Source organism: Talpa europaea (genome assembly GCF_964194135.1).
Source record: "Talpa europaea genome assembly, chromosome: 6".
In the NCBI taxonomy this organism is placed as follows: domain Eukaryota; kingdom Metazoa; phylum Chordata; class Mammalia; order Eulipotyphla; family Talpidae; genus Talpa; species Talpa europaea.
This window is the reverse complement of record NC_140072.1, coordinates 77351808-77373151: the sequence shown is the minus strand read 5'-3', so window position 1 is coordinate 77373151 and position 21344 is coordinate 77351808.

Below are 21344 nucleotides of genomic sequence, written 5' to 3'. Positions count from 1 at the left end.
CTAATCTCTATTTCAGAATCTGCTTCCCAGGGAGTTCAACCTATGATATTTACATAGTGTTAAAGCATAAGTTATTTCTTAAACGCAAAAATTAAATTTTTCCAAAAATTTGATGAATACCAACTTGACAAGTGACAAATGTGAATCATCAATTTTGAAATGAGTAAACAACATTACTTCATAGGTATTTCTATCAAAAAAAGGAATAAAACATGAATGTAAACATTAATCAACAAAGCCCAAATTAAGGAATACTTTGACTAACTGTACTGTATTCTTTGAAAATATCAAGAGGGCCTCACCGGTGGCGCAGCAGTTGAGCGCTGGGTTGCGAAGCTGCCTGCAGCCTCCGCAGCGCCGGTTTGATCTCCGGCCACCAGCAAGGGTTCCACATAGCAAGCAGACCTCTCCTGCCGTGCCCACTGCTCCCTTCAGCAGTGTACTTCGTCACTCTGCCTGTCCTGCTCCCCGCTCTGGCTCTGGTGAATTCTCTCACCCTCCCGCTTCTGACTGTACCCAGTGCTTGCATAAATAAATAAATAAATCTAAAAAAATAAATAAATAAATAATAAAAAATATCAAGGTCATAAAAGGCAATTTGAGGAACTTGTCCTAAATTAAAGGAAACTAAATTTAGAGATATAACACTAAATGCATGATCCTGAGCTGAGAACAGGAGAATACAGACATGCACACATTTTGAATAATTAAAGGGAAATTGAGAAAATTTAGACATGATTTGTGGTTCAGATAATAGTGTTCTATCAGTGTTAATTCCTTTATTTCCATTATTATGATAGGTTATTTCAAATTTGAGTACTAAATGTATTTGATATAGCAAAAAGGGTAAAAAAAAATACTGCTCCTTGTATTATCTTTGCACTTTTCTGTGACCTTTAAAGGATGTCATAATAATATATTAACCAAAAATTAATATTTGTGACTTGAAAGACTTTAAAATCTGTTTCAACCATTCTTGCAATATACCTTCATGAGGCTGGATTCTCCACTATGGTGGTATTAAAGCAAAACCAAAAAAAAAAAAAAGAATTTAGATATCCTTTATCCCCATGTATTATAAGGTTATCATTCTAGATTAGATAAACTAACACACAAGAAACAATCTCATTCATCACATTGAAATGTTTAATAAGATGTATTATATTCATTCAAGTATGCATATAGAAATTTTAACTTTATGTGTGGGAAGCACATATAACATTTAGTTTACTTAGATTGTAAAATTAATATTATTACTAATCCCATTATCCATTTATATAAATGGACAATAAGCAATAGTTTTATAATTACCTTTCTTTTGTTTTGATTATATTTTCTGAATATAATTTGCATCATTAATCTAATCATTAAACACTGGAACATGAATTTTACATTTTAGTTTCTTCATTTCATTTTACTAGAAACTCATTTTCATTATATTAGTATATGAGTATGAAAATTATATATGCATAGTCTCAACAGACAATTTAGGAGAGACTGATTAAAGAATTGATTAATGCCCAAACAATCCAGCCTCCTAAGGGTATTTGCCTTCTGAAAGGACCTGCTTTCCTTCATGAAAAGAATAAAGCAGTCAAATGGACATAAAGGTTTTAATTTATTTGACTTGAACAGTAAGTGTTCCCATTAGAACTGAATTATGCTAGCAATTATTTCCATTTTAAAGAGTGGTACTAAAAAAGTCCGAATGTGTGGGTTTAATTTCTGAAAGGATCAGCTACTCTTACTTAAGTAGAAATAGTTCAAGACTACAGCCTACACACACACCCCTCTAGCGTACTTACCCAGGGACTGCGAATTTAACTCAGTTTTGGGAAACAGGAAGTAAGAAGCCGGGAACTGTTAGGAGGTTAAAATCAAAGACTATTTAAATCTACATGGAAAGTTCTTTTTAATTTTAACTAGAAAATATTTTTTTTTAATGTTCTCATTGAAACCTTGAAATTCCTGTCTTTTATTTATTTATGCATATAAGAACTGGGGTATCAGCCAGAGGTGTGGGGAGTGAGGTATTCACCAGAGAGAGTGGGGAGCAGAACAGGTAGATTGACCAAAGTATACTGCTGAGGCAAGCAGTGGTTGAGGCAAGAGAGAGCTGCTGCACCATGTGGGTGGCTCCCTGGCAAGATCGAACTTGGCTGCTGATAGCTTCAAAGTGCAGAGACTCAACCCTTTGTGCCAACAGGAAGGACATATGGAGTCTGATTTAATGGGAACATGAGCAACAGTGAAATAGATTAATATTTCACGACTGTATTCCAGATAACACAAATCTATCAGAATGATCTAAGACAAAAATGGTACTATATCCACCAATGGGAGATTCAAAATGCACTCTAGGATCTTGAAGATTCAGTTAAGTCTTTTGTTTAACTCACCGTTCCCACATTTAATCATAAAAACATGAAATTAAACAGTATCCTAGAGAGAGAGGTCGACATGGTGGCGGGGAAATGCTGTTAAGTCCTCCCATTAAAAAAAAAAAAAAAAAGTTAACAGGGTGGGAACGTGTCAGGTCCCTGCAAAAACCAGGACACAGAAGATAAATGGATGACTCTGGCAAACTGCCAAAGAGGAAAGTTGCCATAAAAGAGGACAAAAAGAGAGGAAATCTCAGAACCCTACTACCCTCCCCCACCCACAAAGCCTGTACACTCAGACCAACAGAAAGAAAAAAACAACAACAAGAACAAACTATAGATCAAGTGCCAGACAGAGAGTGGATAGGAACTATTGCAGGCACCACACCCTGTGAACAGGAACTGTGGCGAACTATGTGGGAATCACTGTGAAGGTGAGGGAATGGAGAGACGCTATTAGAGGAAGATAAGGAGAGGATGATAAGAACTCCATGGAGAGACCTACAAATAGCCCAAGGCCAGCCAGTAAGCTTGTGCGGAAAAGTGCACACGCTCGAAAAGTATACAAGGATCTTAGGTGCCCAGATCCCCGTGCCTGTAACTTAGGTTCATGGGGTAAAGCACGGAACCGTCACTGGGGTGAATGACCCTCGCTGAGTAATCAAAAATCAGGCGCTCAGGCACAGGAGCAGGGTGCAAAAGGCGCCATTTCTGTGGACACTGAACTGGGCTATCACCTGCATCCCAGATCTGAGGGCTTCGGAACTAAGACCCAGAGAAATTTGGGGCATGGTATCCCCATGATGTGCGGCACAGGGCAGACACAGCACCCCACGCCACTGAGCCATTCCACGCCACACCCATTCAGTTCCCGGGACACCCACGGTGAAAAAGCACAGCTTCTGGAAGAATACTAGGAAAGATCTCTGGCACCACCTAGTGATCAGAACAAAATCACCAACTTCCTAATAGATGAAAGCCAGGCTTTCCAAAACCACCCGCAGGCTCTGAGAGAGGGTGGGCACGCAAACAGGGGTAAGAAGGGAAACAAGGCAAGGAGCAAGAACCCATTCTGGAACTGAGAGCTAGGCACAGGATTTGGAGTGTGGGACGCGCCATAACAGTGGGCATTGCACAGGGTGACAGGTGTCCTTTTGAATATGAGACCCTGAGATTGAGAACTAGAATGCAGAATTCAGGGTACAGGATCCACACAGCCATGGGAACAGCAACAGGTGAACACAGGGCAGACACAGCACCCAGCGTGAGCAATAGCCCCTGTGTTGAGGTGCTCCCCTCCCCCACTCCATTTTTCAGAGAAGCTCAGGGAAAAAGCACAGATTGGCAAGTGCAGATCTCTCACGCTACCTAGTCACCAGAGCAAAATCACCAACTAACTGATTCCCTGCTGGAACTGAGTAAATAAGGAGGGAGGGAACTGTAAGAGACAGTGCCCAGCAACACAGCCACAGCATCAACACCCTGGTGGAGTTCTGGCCTAGCAGTGCTGGTCTCAGTCTGGCAAACAGTTTCTGATGCCCCTGAAGGAACAATCCAAATGCCTGCCAACACCAGTGGCACCAAGTTCCAATGCATAGAACAAATTAGGAAGCAAACAGCAGGGAGAAGGAAAAATACAAATAACCAAGCAAGCCCTCAGGAGGACACACCACAAAAAGAAAATAAGTCACCAGAACTCAACAACAATGACATGGAGGAACTTCTCTGCCTATCATATAGAGAAATAATAATCATCATGATTAAAAAGTATAATGAGATGAGACAAATAATGAATGAACTGAAGAACAAAAATGAGCCCTTAAGAAAGGAAATAAAAGAAAAGGAGGATACTAAAATATCACTGGAGGAGACAAAGAGCTCTTGGAAAAGCATTGAAAATAGAACCGAGGAAATGGAAGAACGGATCAGTACTCTGGAGGATACAGAAATAAAAAGAACCAAAAGAGAAAAAGAGAGAGAAGTGAAAAAGAAGAAGAATGAGAATACTCTTAGACAATTATCAGACTTCATGAAGAGAGGAAATATAAGAGTTACAGGCATTCCAGAAGGTGAGGAGAGAGACGAAGAATCTGAGAAATTATTCAAGGAGACAATTGAAGAAAACTTCCCAAGTATGAAAAAGGAGACAAATATAGACATATTAGAAGTGAGAAGAACACCCAATTACCACAATGAAAAGAAAGCTACAGAAAAACACATAACAGTAAAGCTTGCAAGAGCCCAGGACAAAGAAAAAATAATGAAACTGGCAAGGGGGAAGAAACAGATAACTTATATGGGAAAATCAATCAGGTTAACCTAAGATTTCTCAGAAGAAACACTAACTACGGACAAGAAGAGAATGGAATAACATATTCAACAAACTTCAACAGAGCAAATGCCAACCAAAAATACTTTACCCTACAAAGATCTCCTTCCTCTATGAAGAAAAATATGGACCTTCTCAGACAAACAGAAAATTCAGAAATTCATTACAATGAAACCCCCACTCCAAAAGATTCTACCTACAAGAAGTCCTAAAACCAAAAACAACAGAGGAATGATCAAGAAGAACAGAATAAAACGAGGAATAAATAAATCACAAAAAAGATAAACAAAATGGCAAATACAGATGCCAACATATCAATATTAACTCTAAATGTAAACAGATTAAACTCATCAATAAAAAGATACAGAGTAGCACACTGGATTAAAAAACAAAATCCAATCTTCTGCTGTCTCCAGGAAACATATTTAACCACAAAAGATAAGCACAGACTGAAAGTAAAGGTTGGAAAACAATCCTATAAGCAAATGGACAATAAAGAAGGCAGAACAGCTAAACTTATATCAGACGAAAAAGACTTCAAATTTAAAAAAAGTAAAGTAAACAGAGACATTGACAGACACTACATTATGATCAAGGGGACAATATATCAGGAATATATAACACTCATCAACATATACTCACCAAATGAAGGAGCACCAAAATATATTAGAGAGTTATTATCAGCTCTGAAAATGGACATTAAAGAAAATACATATATAGTGGGAGACTTCAACACTCCACTCTCAGCAATGGACAGATCAACGAGACAAAAAAATAAAGACATTAGAGCCCTAAATAAAGGAATAGAACTCATGGACTTAACACACATCTATAGGACACTGCACACTAAAAAATCCAAGTACATATTTTTCTCAAGCGCACATGGATCATTCTCCAGAATCAATCACATACAGGGCCACAAGACAAACATCAACAGATACATGAAGATCAAAATCATTCCTAATATCTTCTCTGATCATACAGGCATCAAGCTAGAAACAAATCGTGAAAAGAAAACAAGAAACCCTCTTACCTCATGGAGTTTGAAATCCACACTACTGGAAGACCACTGGACTAATGAGGGGATCAAAGAAGAAATTAAAAAATACCTTGAGTTGAACGACAAGGAAGACACCACTTTCCAGAATGTATGGGATGCAGCAAAAGCAGTAATAAGAGAAAAATATATAGCACTACAGGCTCATATCAAGAAACAAGAAAGAACTCAAAGAAACAACTGAATCTCGGGGCCTCCCCGGTGGCACAGCGGTTGAGCGCTGGGTTGCGAACCTGCCCGCAGCCTCAGCGGCGCCGGTTCGATCCCCGGCTGCTCCCCGGCCACCAAAGGAGGGTCCCAGATGGCGCGCCGACCTCTCCTGCGGCCCGCTGCTCCCCTCAGCAGTGTACTTTGGTCTTTCTGCCTGCTCTGCTCCCCGCTCTGGTTCTGGTGAATTCTCTCACCCTCCTGGGCTTCTGACTGTACCCAGTGCATGTATAAACAAAAAAACAAAAACAAACAAACAAATAAATAAATAAACGTGCCTCTAAAAAAAAAAAAAAGAAAAGAAAAGAAACAACCGAATCTCACATCTCAAACAGCTAGAAAAAGAACAACAAAAAACCCTAAAGCCAGTAGAAGAAAGGAAATAATAAAAATCAAAGCAGAAATAAACAAAACAGAAATTAAAAAAAAAAAAATCCAAAAGATCAATGAAACCAAAAGCTGGTTCTTTGAAAAAATAACCAAATTAGACAAACCTCTACCTAGGCTCACAAAGAAAAAGCAGGAGAAAACACATATAAATAGGATTATAAATGAAAGAGAAGAAATCACAACAGACTCAATAGAAATCAAAAGAATAATCAGAGATTACTATTAACACTTATATAAACAAATTCAACAACCTAGAAGAGATGGACAAATTCTTACAACAATATAATCATCCAAAGATGGGCGAAGAAGAAATATAACACCTACACAGACCAGTTACAAACAGCAAAATTGAGCAGTAATCAAAGCATTCCCCAAAAACAGAAGGCCAGGTCCAGACAGCTTCACAAATGAATTCTATCAAATGTTCAGCAGTGAATTAGTGCCTATCCTACACAAACTCTTTCAAAAAACTGAAATAAAAGGAATACTACCAAATATGTTCTACAAAGCCAACATTACACTAATACCAGAACTAAACAAAGACAGCAAAAAAAATGAAAATTACAGACCAATCTCCCTAATGAACATTGATACAAAAATCATCAACAAAATCCTTGCCAACAGAATCCAACAATGCTTCAAATGAACAGTACACCACGATCAATTGGGATTCATCCCAGAGGCACAAGGATGGTTCAACATACAAAAATCGATCAGTGTAATCCAACACATCAACAACAAGAAAAATAAAAACCATATGATCATATCAACAGAAGCTAAGAAAGCATCTGAAGTCCAACATCCATTTATGATGAAGACCCTTGAAATTCTTGGGATAGAAGGAAGATAACTTAACATGATAAAAGCCATATACAACAAACCCACTGCCAATATTATTCTCAATGGTGAAAAGCTGAAGGCCTTTCCTTTAAGATCAGGAACAAGACAAGGATGACCTCTTTCACCACTGCTTTTCAATATAATACTGGAGTTCCTAGCCAGGGCAGTAAGACAAGAGAAAGACATACAAGGAATTCAGATAGGGAAAGAAGTAAAACTATCACTATTTGCAGATAATATGATAATATATGTAGAGAACCCTAAAAACTCCACAGAAAAACTACTCAAAATAATCAGTTCAGTAAAGTAGCAGGATACAAAATCAACACACAAAAATCAGTAGCCTTCCTATACACAAATAATCAATCGGAAGAAGAAACCAAGAAAACTATCCCTTTTATAATTGAAACAAAAAAATTAAATATTTGGGAATAAACCTAACAAAAGAGGTGTAAGACCTATACAAAGAAAATTATAAAACACTGTTAAAAGAAATAGAAGAAGACACAAAGAAAGGGAAAGACATCCACAGTTCATGGATTGGAAGAATTAACATTATTAAAATGGCCATCCTACCAAAAGCAATATACAGATTCAATGCTATTCCAATAAAAATCTCAATGACATTCTTCAAAGAAATAGAACAAATACTGATGAAATTCATATGGAACCACGAAAAAACACAAGTAGCCAAAGCTCTACTGATGAAAACAAAGGAGAAAGGAGGTATTAAACTTCCAAACTTCAAACTATACTACAAAGCGATAATAACTAAAACAGTTGGGTATTGGAACAAAAACAGACACACAGACCAATGGAACCCAATAGAGAGCCCAGAAATAAAACCACACTTATATGGACAACTGATCTTTGACAAAAAGCAAAGAATATGCAATGGAACATGGACAGTTTGTTGAATAAATGGTGCTGGGAAAACTGGACCACCACATGCAAAAAAATGAAACCAGACCACTACCTTTCACTGTGCACAAAAATCAACTCAAAATGGATAAAAGAACTGGGCATAAGATCTGAAACCACAAAATATATAGAAGAAAATATAGGTAAAACACTTCAAAACATACATCGCAATAACATCTTTAAAGACTCATCACCCAAAGCAAAGAAAGTCAAGGAAAAGATAAATACCTGGGATTACATCAAACTGAAAAGCTTCTGCACAGCAAAAGAGACATTAACCAAAACAGAGACACCCCACTGACTGGGAAAAAATCTTTACACTCCAGTCAACTGATAAGGGACTGATCACAAAGATATGCAAAGAACTCACAGGACTCAACAAAAACAAAATAAACAATCCAGTCAAGAAATGGGCAAAAGTTAAAAGACATTCCTCTAAAGAGGAAATGCAAATGGCCAACAGGTGTATGAAAAAATGTTCAACATCCCTGATAATCAGGGAAATGCAAATTACAACCACATTGAGATATCACCTTACACCAGTAAGAATGACACATATCAAAAAAACAAGCAATAACAAATGTTGAACAGGATGTGGTGAAAAAGGAACTCTCCCACATTGATGGTGGGAGTGCAACCGGTCCAACCACTATGGAAAGCTGTCTGGAGTTTCCTCAGTCTACTGAAATGGCGCTACCATAAGAGCTGGCAATTCCACTGCTAGGGATCTACCGAAAGGACACAAAAACATTGATTCAAAAGAACACCTGTACACCTGAGTTTATTGCAGCACTATTTACAATAGGTAAAACCTGGAAACAATCCAAATGCCCAAAAATAGATAACTGGATCAAGAAGATATGGCACATATACACAAGGGAATATTATTCAGCAATTAAAAAAAGATAAACTCATGCTATTTGCAGCAGTGTGGATGGAGCTAGAAGGAATTACACTCAGTGAAATAAGCCAGAAGGAAAAAGAAAAATATCAGTGGTTTTGCTTATAACAGGAATATAGGGGAAACAAATAAGACATCAGTGTAAAAAAAACCAATAATAACAATACAAAACACAGCAAACCAAAAACAGACAATTATAAACCAGAGACATACTGCAGGGGAGGAGAAGGGAGAGGGATTAGAGGGAGGGAGGGAGGAGCACAGGGTGTATGGTGATGGTGCATGGGTGCCTTGGGGAAGGAAATTCTATGGGGACTCAATCTGAGGGGGTGGGGGAAAGCAAATATTGTCCACAAATGTAAAAAATAATAAATGTTAAAATTTAAAAAAATCTTAAAAAAAAATGTCATGCTGGTGAAAAGCTTGGACCACATGGACAAATAAGTGTTCTGGATAACAGCAGGTATCAACTACAGAGCATGTGAGTGAAAATATCTACCAATGATTCCATTACCCAGCTGTTGAGTGATCCCAACTGTTGTCCTGGACATTATGGATCAGACAATCTTCCTCACTGTGCCATGTCTGAATACCTAACTCAAGGAGGCAGCATAACAAAATGGTATTTCAAATGACTAGGTATCAGAGTATATTTTTATGCAACACAGGGTACCAGCATAGGACACTGGTAAATAAATATGATATATCCACAGAATGATATACACCTACTATACAACTATTAAAAAGTAAAAGATGGCATAGTTTTAGAAAAATACATGTAATATGACCTCAGTTTGATTTATACTTTTTTTACATCTTTTATAAATTTAAAATATGCAAAATAGTTGGACCAATATGTAGTAAAAATATCCATAATAGTTTACCCAATAATTCCTCCTATAAAAATATATCTTAATTGTTCCTTGAAAGGATCAAGGGAAAAATCAAGCAAAAACTAGAAAGAACACACTCGACATTAACAAAATGAAAAGTATGATAGCTATAGATGTAGATACTTTTACTGTAAAAATTAAAATGCTACAGAAAGTATAAAATCTTGACAAAACATTGTTTGGAAACATAAATTATCAAAATTTACCAAAAAGAATTCAAAAAATCTAAATTACCATGCTAGAAAGTGAAAAAAATTTTACTGTACTGGTGCTTCTAAAAAAATTTCAGGTACAAAAAGTTTTACAGGCCAGTATTTTCCAATCTTAAAAGAAGATGACCTATAAAAGATACTAATTTGAAAAAGACAGTCTACATGAATATGGCACTAATTCGGGGATGTTAAGATTTTTAGAGTGAGACGAGATCAGAAATGTACCTTAGATTCATAGGAGTAGGTGCCAGCATCAAGTGCTCATAGCTGGGAAGGATAGGGCCCTACCTTTGTTGGATAGTATTTTTCAATTGAGAAAAAGAAAATACATAAATCTAAATAACAACCTATGTTACTAACTTGAAAATTTTTTTGGATATCTGTAGTTCAAGATATGTGCCATCCAACAATTAGCAGCAATTACCAGATGTAGCTATTTAATTTAAAATTACATAAAACTAAAAATGCAGTTCCTCAGTAGCACTAGCCACATTTCAAGTAATCAAAAACTAGTGCTCACTGTATTGGAGAGCAGATAAAGAACTGTCCACAATAGCATAAAGTTCATTTGGACAGCTCTGCTTTAGATTATCTTTAGGTACTCTCCTCAGTTGTAGTTCATTCTGATATGCCTTCTAGAAATGGATACACAATGGAATATTACTCAGCCTTCAAAAAACATAAACACGAGAGGGCGGAGCAACATGGCAGCAAGGAGACGCTGTGAGTAAGATCTCCCATTAAAAAAAAGTTAACAGGGAGGAAAAGCGGCAGGTTCCAGTGAGAACTGGGACAGGGAAGATAAACGGACGACTCCAGCAAACTACCCGAAGAAGAAAGTTGCCATAAAAGAGGACCAGAAGGGAGGAAAGCGCAGAACCCTGCTCCCCTCCCCCACCCACAAAGTCAGCACTCTCCGACCAGCAGAGAGGAGGGAAAAAACAAACTAAAACGACCAACAAGAACAAACTACACAGCAAGGGGGACTGTGAGTGGAAAGGAACTATTTCAGCCACCACACCCCGTGAACTGGAGCTGTGGGGAGAACCCTGCAGGATTCGCCGCGGAGGTGAGCTCCGGGCGCCATTAAACAGAGACCCTCTCCCCCCAGGAGGAGACCAGCACCAGCACACAGCCCTGTGCCGCCCGGTAAGCTTGCAGAAAAGCAGCGTGCTGGAAAAGCAAACGCGGATCGGGATTGGGATTGCGCGGAAAAGCAGCGCGGTTGAAAAGCAAACGCGATTGGGATCGCGGCTGCCCAGGTCCCCGCGCCTGCGACCTAGGCGTGTGGAGAGACGCGCGCGAAGACCCTCACTGAGGTGAAAGTCCCTCACTGAGTAACCAGGAACCAGGCACCCAGGCACGGGAGCGGGGTGCAAAAGATGCCATTCTGTGGACACTGAACTGGGCTACAGCCCGCATCCTGGACCTGAGGGCTTTGGAACTGAGACCCGGGGCACGAAATTCGGGGCGTGGGTTCTCCACGACGGTGGGGCACAAGGCAGACACAGCACCCCAAAGCCGTTGAGGTTTACCCTACCATTCCCGCTCTGTTCCCTGTCCCACGGGGTGGAAAAAAAAAAAAAACCCAGCTCCCCAAGGGCTCTAGGAGAGATCTCTGGCACCACCTAGCAACTTGAAAACAGCAGAGGCTCCTGGAGGAGCCAGTGGCCAGCTGGGGAGTTAGCCCACACCGGGCCCCTTCCGACCAGTAGTCTGAGCCCACAGGGGGAGCAAGCACCCACAGCCGGGGCAGACCAGGCACGCAGAAGAGTGTGCCTGAGACCAGACACGCAGGGAGTGTGTCCCGCATCGCGATTTTAGAACAGGGACATTTCTTCAGTAAAGACTGCCTGCAGAAGGCTCCTTCAGGAGCCAGACGTGAGCGGGGGAAGTTCGCCCACACCAGACCCCCTCTGGCCTGCAGTCCAAGCCCAGAGGGGGAGCGGGAACCCACCGCCAGGGCAGACCAGACACACAGGGGAGTGTGTCTCCGCATCAGCATTTTAGAACAGGGACCTCTCTTCAGTAAAGACTGCTTGAAACTGACAGATGGCTCCCGGATGAGCCAGAGGGGAGCAGAGAAGCTCACCCAAGATGCCGGCCAGTCCCAGCAACACAGTGTCCCAACGCATATGGCAAATTAGAAAACAGACAGTAGGGAGTAAAAGAACCACACACAACCTAGCAACTCCTCAGGGAAAAAGCACACCACAAAAAGAAAACCAGCCCCCAGATTGCAACGACAGTAACTTGGAAGAACTTCTGAGCCTTCCAGAAAGAGAATTTAAAATTGCCATGATTAAAAAACTGACAGAAGTCATAAAGGAAAACAATGATAAGGGAAAAATAATCAACGATCAGAAGAATGAAATTGAGTCCCTAAAGAGGGAAGTAAAAGAAATGCAGGAGATCAAAGAATTAATGGAAGAACTAAAGAATTCTGGGAAAAGCAATGAAAGCAGAATAGATGAAATGGAAGAACGAATAAGTTCTCTTGAAGACACAGAAATAAAAAGAACCAAAACAGAAAAGGAAAGAGAAGTACGAAGGAAAAAGAATGAAGAAAGACTTCGGGAACTATCTGACTCCATGAGGAAAGAAAATATAAGAGTTATAGGAATACCAGAAGAAGAGGAGAGAGATGTAGGAACAGAGAAAATATTCAAAGAGATAATTGAAGAGAACTTCCCAAATGTGAAGAAGGAGCTGAAAATTGATATACAAGAAGCAAGAAGAACACCAAACTTCCACAACGAAAGGAAAAATACAGCAAGACATATAATAGTAAAGCTCCCAAGAATCCAGGACAAGGAAAAAATAATGAAGCTGATAAGAGGGAAGAAACAGATAACATTCAAAGGAAAGCCAATCAGGCTGACATCAGACTTCTCTGAACAAACACTACGGGCAAGGAGAGAGTGGAAGGACATAGTCAACAGACTCCAAGAAAACAGATGCCAACCAAGAATACTCTATCCCGCAAAGCTCTCCTTCCTCTATGAAGAAAGAATAAGGACCTTTCCAGACAAACAGAAACTCTGGAATTTCATTACAACTAAACCCCCACTCCAAAAAATACTACAAGGAGTCCTAAAGCCAGAACCTCTGAGGGATGAATAACAACGAAAGAAGGCCAAAAAAAAAAAAAAAGTTCTTAAAAGAATAAATAAATAAAATCAAAGGAAAGACAAACACAATGGCAAATACAGATGCTAACATATCAATATTAACTCTAAATGTAAATGGACTAAACTCTTCAATAAAAAGACACAGAGTTGCAGCCTGTATTAAGAAACAAAACCCAACCTTTTGCTGTTTCCAGGAAACACATTTAGCTACAAAAGATAAAAATAGACTCAAAGTTAAAGGATGGAAAACAATCCTACAAGCAAATGGACCAAAAAAGAAAGCAGGAACAGCTATACTTTTATCAGATAAAACAGATTTCAAACTCAAAAAGATAAAAAGAGACCCCAATGGTCACTACATTATGATCAAGGGAACAATACTTCAAGAAGAAATAACACTCATTAACATATACTCACCAAACGAAGGAGCACCAAAATATATCAGACAACTGTTGTCCTCTCTGAAAACAGACATCAGAGAAAACACATATGTAGTGGGAGACTTCAACACACCACTATCAACAATGGATAGATCAACAAGACAAAAAATAAGTAAAGAAACCAAAGCTCTAAATAAGGACCTAGAGCATTTGGGCTTAACAGACATCTATAGAACACTAAACCCCAAAAAAAACGGAGTACACATTTTTCTCAAGCGCACATGGATCATTCTCCAGGATCGATCACATACTGGGGCACAAGAAAAACATCAACAGATACACCAAGACTGAAATCATATCAACCATCTTTTCTGACCATGAAGGCATCAAACTAGAAATAAACCATAAAAAGAAGGCAAGGAACTTTCCTACTTCATGGAGATTAAAAACCACACTACTGGAAGACCACTGGACTAATGAGGAGATCAAAGAAGAAATTAAAAAATTCTTTGAATTGAATGACAAGGAGGACACCAATATCCTTAATGTATGGGATGCAGCAAAAGCAGTAATAAGAGGAAAATATATAGCAATAGAAGCTCACATCAAGAAACAAGAAAGAACTCAAAGAAATAACCCAATCTCGAAGCTCAAAGATCTAGAAAAAGAACAACAAAAAAACCCCAAAACTAGTAGAAGAAAAGAAATAATAAAAACCAAAGCAGAAATAAATGAAATTGAAACTAAAAAAACAATCCAAAAGATCAATGAAACCAAGAGCTGGTTCTTTGAAAAAATCAATAAAATAGATAAACCCCTAGCCAGGCTCACAAAGGAAAAAAGGGAGAAAGCACAAATAAACAGGATCACAAATGAAAGAGGAGAAATCACAACGGACACAGCAGAAATGAAAAGAATAATCAGTAACTACTATGAACAGTTATATGGAAACAAGTTCAACAATCTAGAGGAGATGGACAAATTCCTACATCTCTACAAAAAACATAAACACATGTAATTTGCAGCAACATGGATGGAGTTGGCAGGGATCATGCTCAGTGCAACAAGCCAGAAAGAAAAAAGAAAAATACCGGATGGTCTCACTCATAGCAGGAATCTAGAAAACCTAAATAAGGGACCAGGAACAAGAATAACTATAAGAAAGAAAAAATCAAAATCAACAAACAACTATGAACCAGAGACACACTATGGGTGGGGGGAGGAGGGATTGGGGTCAAAATAAGGGGGTTGCAATTGTATGGGGAATATAAAAATAAAATTAAAAAATAAATAAAATAATAGGAAAAAAAAAGAAATGGATAAAACTCCATGATCCTTTCTTTTTTTTGGACAATATATTCCACTGACTTCCCATGTAAGAGAAACCACACATGATTGTTAAGATACATGTAACTAAGACTCAGCCCAGATTCATTAATTTTACAGATCAAGTACATATTTTGGAATCAGGTACTAGATTTAAATAAATCCTAGATATTCATTTACAACTCATAACAAGCACTTAAGCTCTTTAAGCCTGTTTTTCTATTTATAATTGTTCCAACCTTACAGGATTGTTGTTATAAATACGGACCACCCTGGTGCGGTATGGGTTAAGTCTCAGTGCTAACATGCTATCACTGCTGTGGCCTGAGTTCAAGCCTGGGCCAGGGAGTTAACCCACACATGGTGCAGCAGACCTCTCTTGTCTCCACCACTGCTTCCCTTAGCAGTGTATGTTAGTAGATCTATCTGTTTTGTTCCTCACTCTGTCTCTGGTGAATCCTCTCACCCCCTGCACCTCTGGCCTACCCCCACCTCTTGATTGCATAAGTAAAGAAAAAAAAATTTTAAATCTTTGAAAAAAATAAAAACTGGGAAGAGGATCCAAATAATTCCCCAAAGAAGACATACAGCTATCCAACAGGCACATGAAAAGATGGTACTATCCCTTTTTTTAGAAGATTTATTTATGCATACAAGAACTGGGGTATAGGCCAGAGGTGCAGGGGTTAAGAGGATTCACCAGAGACAGAGTGGGGAACAGATCAGGCAGACTGACTGAAATACACTGCTGAGGGGAATAGCCGGCGAGACAGGAGACGTCTGCTGTGCCATGTGGGTAGCTCCCTGCCTGGGGATTGAACTTGTGCTGCAGAGGCTGCATATAACTTCACAGTGCTGTGCTAAATCCTTTGTGACATCAAGGAGGCCCAAAATGGTATTATTTCTTATTGTTAGGGAAATATAATCAAAGCAACAATGAGCTATCACCACACACCTGTGAGGATAACTAGTCTCCAAAAGACAAGAAATTACAAGTGTTAGAGAGATGTGGACAAAAGGCAGTCCTTGTAGACTGTTGGTAGAAATTGGTGTTACCATCATGAAAAGCCATATAATTTCTCAAAAAATTAAAAACAGAAATCTCACACCCTCTAGTTATCCCACTTCTGGATATTTACCCTAAGAATACAAACATACCAATTCAAAAAGATATATGCTGAGTTGTATAAACATATTGTAGACCTTTGCTATCAATCCCTTATCAGACGTAGTGTGCAAATATTTTTTCCCATTCATTAGGTTATCTCTCTTGCTTTACAGAGAAGCTTTTTAGTTTTGCTTTTTTTTAACAAGATTTATTTATGCATACAAGAACTGGGGTACAGACCAGAGGTCTGGGGTGTGAGAGGATCACCAGAGGCAGAGTGGGGAACAGAACAGGGAGACTGACTGAAATACACTGCCGAGGGGAGCAGCGGGCGAGTCAGAAGTCTGCTGTGCCATGTGGGTCTCCTTCCTGGCCTGCAGTGGCTATGGATAGCCTCATTGGCTGCGTCTTAACCCCTTGCGCCACCAGGGAGGCCCCAAAGCTTTTTAGTTTGATATAGTCCCAGTCGTTTATTTTCCCCTTTGTTTCCTTGCTGCTGGAGATGAGTCTGCAAAGATGTTTCTGAGGTTTATGTCATACAGTATTTTGCCTGTAATTTTCTTCTATGTATTTTATGGTTTCAGGTCTTACATTCAAGTCTTTTATACATTTTGAGATGATTTTCAGGTATGGCATGAGATATTGGTCTACTTTCATTCTTTTGCATGTGGCAGTCCAGTTTTCCCAGCACCATTTATCCAAGAGGCTTTCCTTGGTCTAGAGCATATATTTCACTCCTTTGGCATAGATTAGTTGTTTATAAATGTGTGGTTTTATTTCTGGGCTCTCAATTCTATTCCATTGGTCTGTATGTCTGCTTTTGTCCCAGTACCATGTTGTTTTAACTATTATGGCTTTATCGTATAGTTTGAGGTCTGGCATATGACACCTCCATTATTCACCTTTCTAGTCAGGAAAGCTTTGACTTTTCAGGCTTTTTATGGTCCAGCCCCTATGGAAAGAAGTGGGGTGATTCTTCAAAAGACTACAAATGGGTTCACCATATGATCCAGGAATTTCACTCTTAGATACCTACCCAAAGAACATAAACACACTAATTTGAGAGGAAACCTGCACTCCTATGTTTATAGCAGCACTATGTACAATACTTAAAAGACAAAGAAACAAACTTAATGCCTCAAAACAGATGAGTGAATCAAGAAGACATGGTGCAGGGTCTCCCCGGTGGCACAGCGGGTTGAGCGCCCCCCTGTGAGGCTGTCTGCAGCCTCTGCAGCGCGGGTTTGATTCCTGGCTGGCAGGCAGTGTCCCACATGGTGCAGCAGACCTCTCCTGTCTTGCCCTGCTGCTCCCCTCAGTGGAGTCTTCAGTCCATCTGCCTGTTCTGCTCCCTGCTCTGTCTCTGGTGAATTCTCTCACACTCCTGCGGCTCTGACTGTACCCCAGTTCTTGTACAAATAAATAAACCTTAAAAAAAAAAAAAAGAAAAGACATGGTGCATATACACAATCGAATATTATTCAGTGATCAAAAAAACCAAACTTATGCTATCTGAGGCAACATGGGTGGAAATGGAAGAGATAATTCTAAGTGAAGTGAGCCAGAAGGAAAAAGATAAATTCTGCCATGGTTTCACTTTACAAGTGAAATTTAGAGAAACCAAACAAAGAATCAGACAAAGACAAACTGCAAAACTGAAACTTGAAAGCAGACCATAGATCTGAACACTCAGGAGGTGGGGTGAGGGCATAAGGAGGGAGAAGAGGAGAGTAGAGGGCAGGCAGGAGAGCATGGTAGAGTGTGGTAGAAGACTGTGGGCACTTTGGTGGTAGAAAAAATACAGTGACCCACCTGAGGGGAGAAACCTTATACCATGAAAAACAAGAATGTTTAAAAAAATAGTTACATACAAACCCATGTTCTATTCACTGCAGCATTATTTACAACAAATGGCCAAGAGTTAGAAATAACCTAAGTGCCCACTGACAGATGACTGGATAAAGATGACGTGGTATATATCCATTGGAACAGTTACTCATCTATAAAGAAAAAGATAAAATCTTGCCATCAAGAATGGACCTAGAGGATAATATCCTTAGTGAAACACCTCAAATGGAGAAAGACAAACACTCTTGATTTCACTTATGTGGCACATAAAAAAGAACAAAACAAATAAATACGCTAAGTAAAGGAAAAATAAACATTTAGACAATAAGCCCAAATTAGTGGCTACGGGAGGGGAAGGGAAATGGTAAATTAGGTAAAAGGGGTCAACTACATGGAGAAGTAAAGGCTGAACTTCTAGTGGTATACAATGCGGCATATGGAGGTTGATTTTTAATGATGCACACCTGAAACTTGTTATAATGCAAACTTACTTCAAAAAAAAATTCTCTTAAAAAAATGAACAGGGCCTCCCCTGGTGGCACAGGCAGTTGAGCACCACACTGTGAAGGTGTCTGCAGGCTCTGCAGCACTGGTTCAATCCCGGCCGGCCGGCGAGGGTGCCACATGGTATGGCGGACCTCTCCTGTTGTGCCCGCTGTTCCCCTCAGCATTGTATAACAAAAAAAAAAAAAAAAAAGAACAAAAAAATCATCTCCTTTCAGAGGCCTCCTGGGTGGTGCATGGGTTAAAGTTTCAGCGCTATCAACCTATCACCGGCCACTGGCCACTGTGGCATGAGTTCCATCCTCAGTCAGGGAGCTAATCCACACACATGGTGCAGCAGACTTCTGTCTTGCCCACTGCTCCTCTCAGCAGTAAAATTTCAACAGATCTGCCTGTCCTGCTCCCCACTCTTTCTCTGGTGAACCCTCTCACCCCCTGTACCTCTGGCCTATACCCCTGCTCTTCATGCATAAATAAATAAATCTTTAAAAACAAAATCATCTCCTTTCACCACGCTTTACACAGTGAGTTTTTCTCACTTCCATTATGTCTTTTTTGCATCCCTAAGATTACATCCGACACATTTTAGTTCAAACTGAGTCCCTAAATCTTGTCAGTCATATATTTATAGTTAATTTTTAAACTATTTCTTTAATTAATTAATATTCATCCACTTTGGGGCCTCCCTGGTGGCGCAAGGCATTAAGCACAGCACTGTGAAGCTATCCGCAAACTCTGCAACACAAGTTCAATCCCCGGCCGTCCAGGGAGCTACCCACATGGCGCAGCAGACCTCTTCTATCTCACCCACTGCTCCCCTCTGCAGTGTATTTCAGTCAGTCTGCCTGTTCTGTTTCCCACTCTGTCTCTGGTAAATTTTCTCATCCCCTGCATCTCTGGCCTGTACCCCAGTTCTTGTATGCATAAATGAAAAGTCTTTAAAAAAAATGAGCCATTTTGTATTACCAGTTTCATTATTAGAAATGCCAACCTTAGTATCAATTTCAACTTATTTTGCTTCCATGTCCAATATAGCTGCCAAATGCAGTTGATACTGCTTATTTATTTGCTCCACCCGCTCTGCCAACTCCTTTTCACATGTCACTATTGCCATCCTCACCACTGAAGAACAACCAATGGCATTTTCTTTTTTCACCCAAACCCCAATCCAAAATGAAAGATTTTTAAAGGCCTGATGACAATTTTTGTCTTAAATGTAAAGTGATTTTGTTTTCAGAAGTTTCATAAACAAATATAATCTGTTATATAAAATTTATGTCCATTGTGCCCAAATTCAAAATAGTTACGTACTTTGAGTTTGAGATATGTTTATGAACTCATCAATATAAATTATGTCTACCGGGCCTCTCCGGTGGCGCAGCGGTTAAGCGCTGGGTTGCGAAGCTGCCCGCAGCCTCTGCAGCGCCGGTTCGATCCCCGACTGCTCCCCGGCCACCAAAGGAGGGTCCCACATGGCGAGCAGACCTCTCCTGCCACCCGCTGCTCCCCTCAGCAGTGTACTTCGGTCCTTCTGCCTGCTCTGCTCCCCGCTCTGGCTCTGGTGAGTTCTCTCACCCACCCGTGCTTCTGGCTGTGCCCAGTGCTTGTATAAATAAATAAAAATAAATCTTTGAAAAAAAAAATTATGTCTACTCATCACATCTTATTACACATATATTTTAAAAATGCTTTTAAAATACCAACTCAGAAATTTTCCACTAATTTTTAATAAAAAAATTTTAATAAAATTTAAATTTTTTAATAAAAAGCAAGTTTTTATCCAAAGTCTTCACTTGCATCATGAAAATCAGAAATATCACTAGAGTCACTATTTTGAAGCTTCAAACATCAACTTCACTAAGTGGTTTCTAAGTGATATATAGTAGTTAAATCTATAAATGATGTGGTCATGGAGACTTTATCCCTCCAAATAAGTATTCTTTGCTAACATCCGGACTTTTTTCTACTTTGTGCAGTGTTATATTTATGATCTTCACAGAATAACTATGTATTACATTTTTAATATATACTTCACTGAAATATAGCACACATGTAAAAATATATAATTCTAAGTGTATGGTCAATGAATTTTCAATATAAATATACTCATGCGATGAGCACACAGATGAACAAGGAGGACATCAGTAATACTCTAAAAACCCTGTCATGCTGCCCTCTAATCCTCTTCCTAGCCCTTTGCCCCTAACCCCGCTATGGGTAACACCATCCTGACTGCTAACACCATTGATGAGTTTTGACTGGCTTAAACCTTATAAGAAATGGTACAAAATTATTTTTATGGTATCTATTTTGTATCTAAATTATTTCACACAAGGTTATGTTTGAGACTCCATGTTGCGGCATCTCGTTCTAGTGTGTTCATTATCATTAATGACGAATATTCTGCTATATGAATATACCCTAATTTAACCCCTTCTATTATAGAGGGGCACTCAGGTGGTTTCCAGGTTTTAGCTAGTATGCATAGTACTTTTATGTCCATTCTCATATAGCAGGTCTCAGCAGACCTGCCAGTTACACTCTCATTAGCAGGTCTTGTCAACACAGGATTTTCTGCTGTCTTAACTTTAGCCATTCAGGTGGATGTACAGCATTTTATTAAAGCTTTTATTTGCATTTCCCTAGATTTTTTTTCATGTTTTTGCCATACTTATGTCCTAATTTGTGAAATACCCATTCATATCTTTCATTCACTTTTCTGTTGGTTTATTTGTTGTTTTATTTTTAAGAATTTATGGGAGCTAGTTATATATTCTAGATACAAGTTATTTGTCAAATAAGTTGTCAGATAAATGTTATTTATAAACATCTCCACCTACTTTATGGTTTGCCTTTTTTACTTTTAATGGTAGATTTACTGTATTGTGTTTTTTCTTAAAGATATCTTTAAGAGAG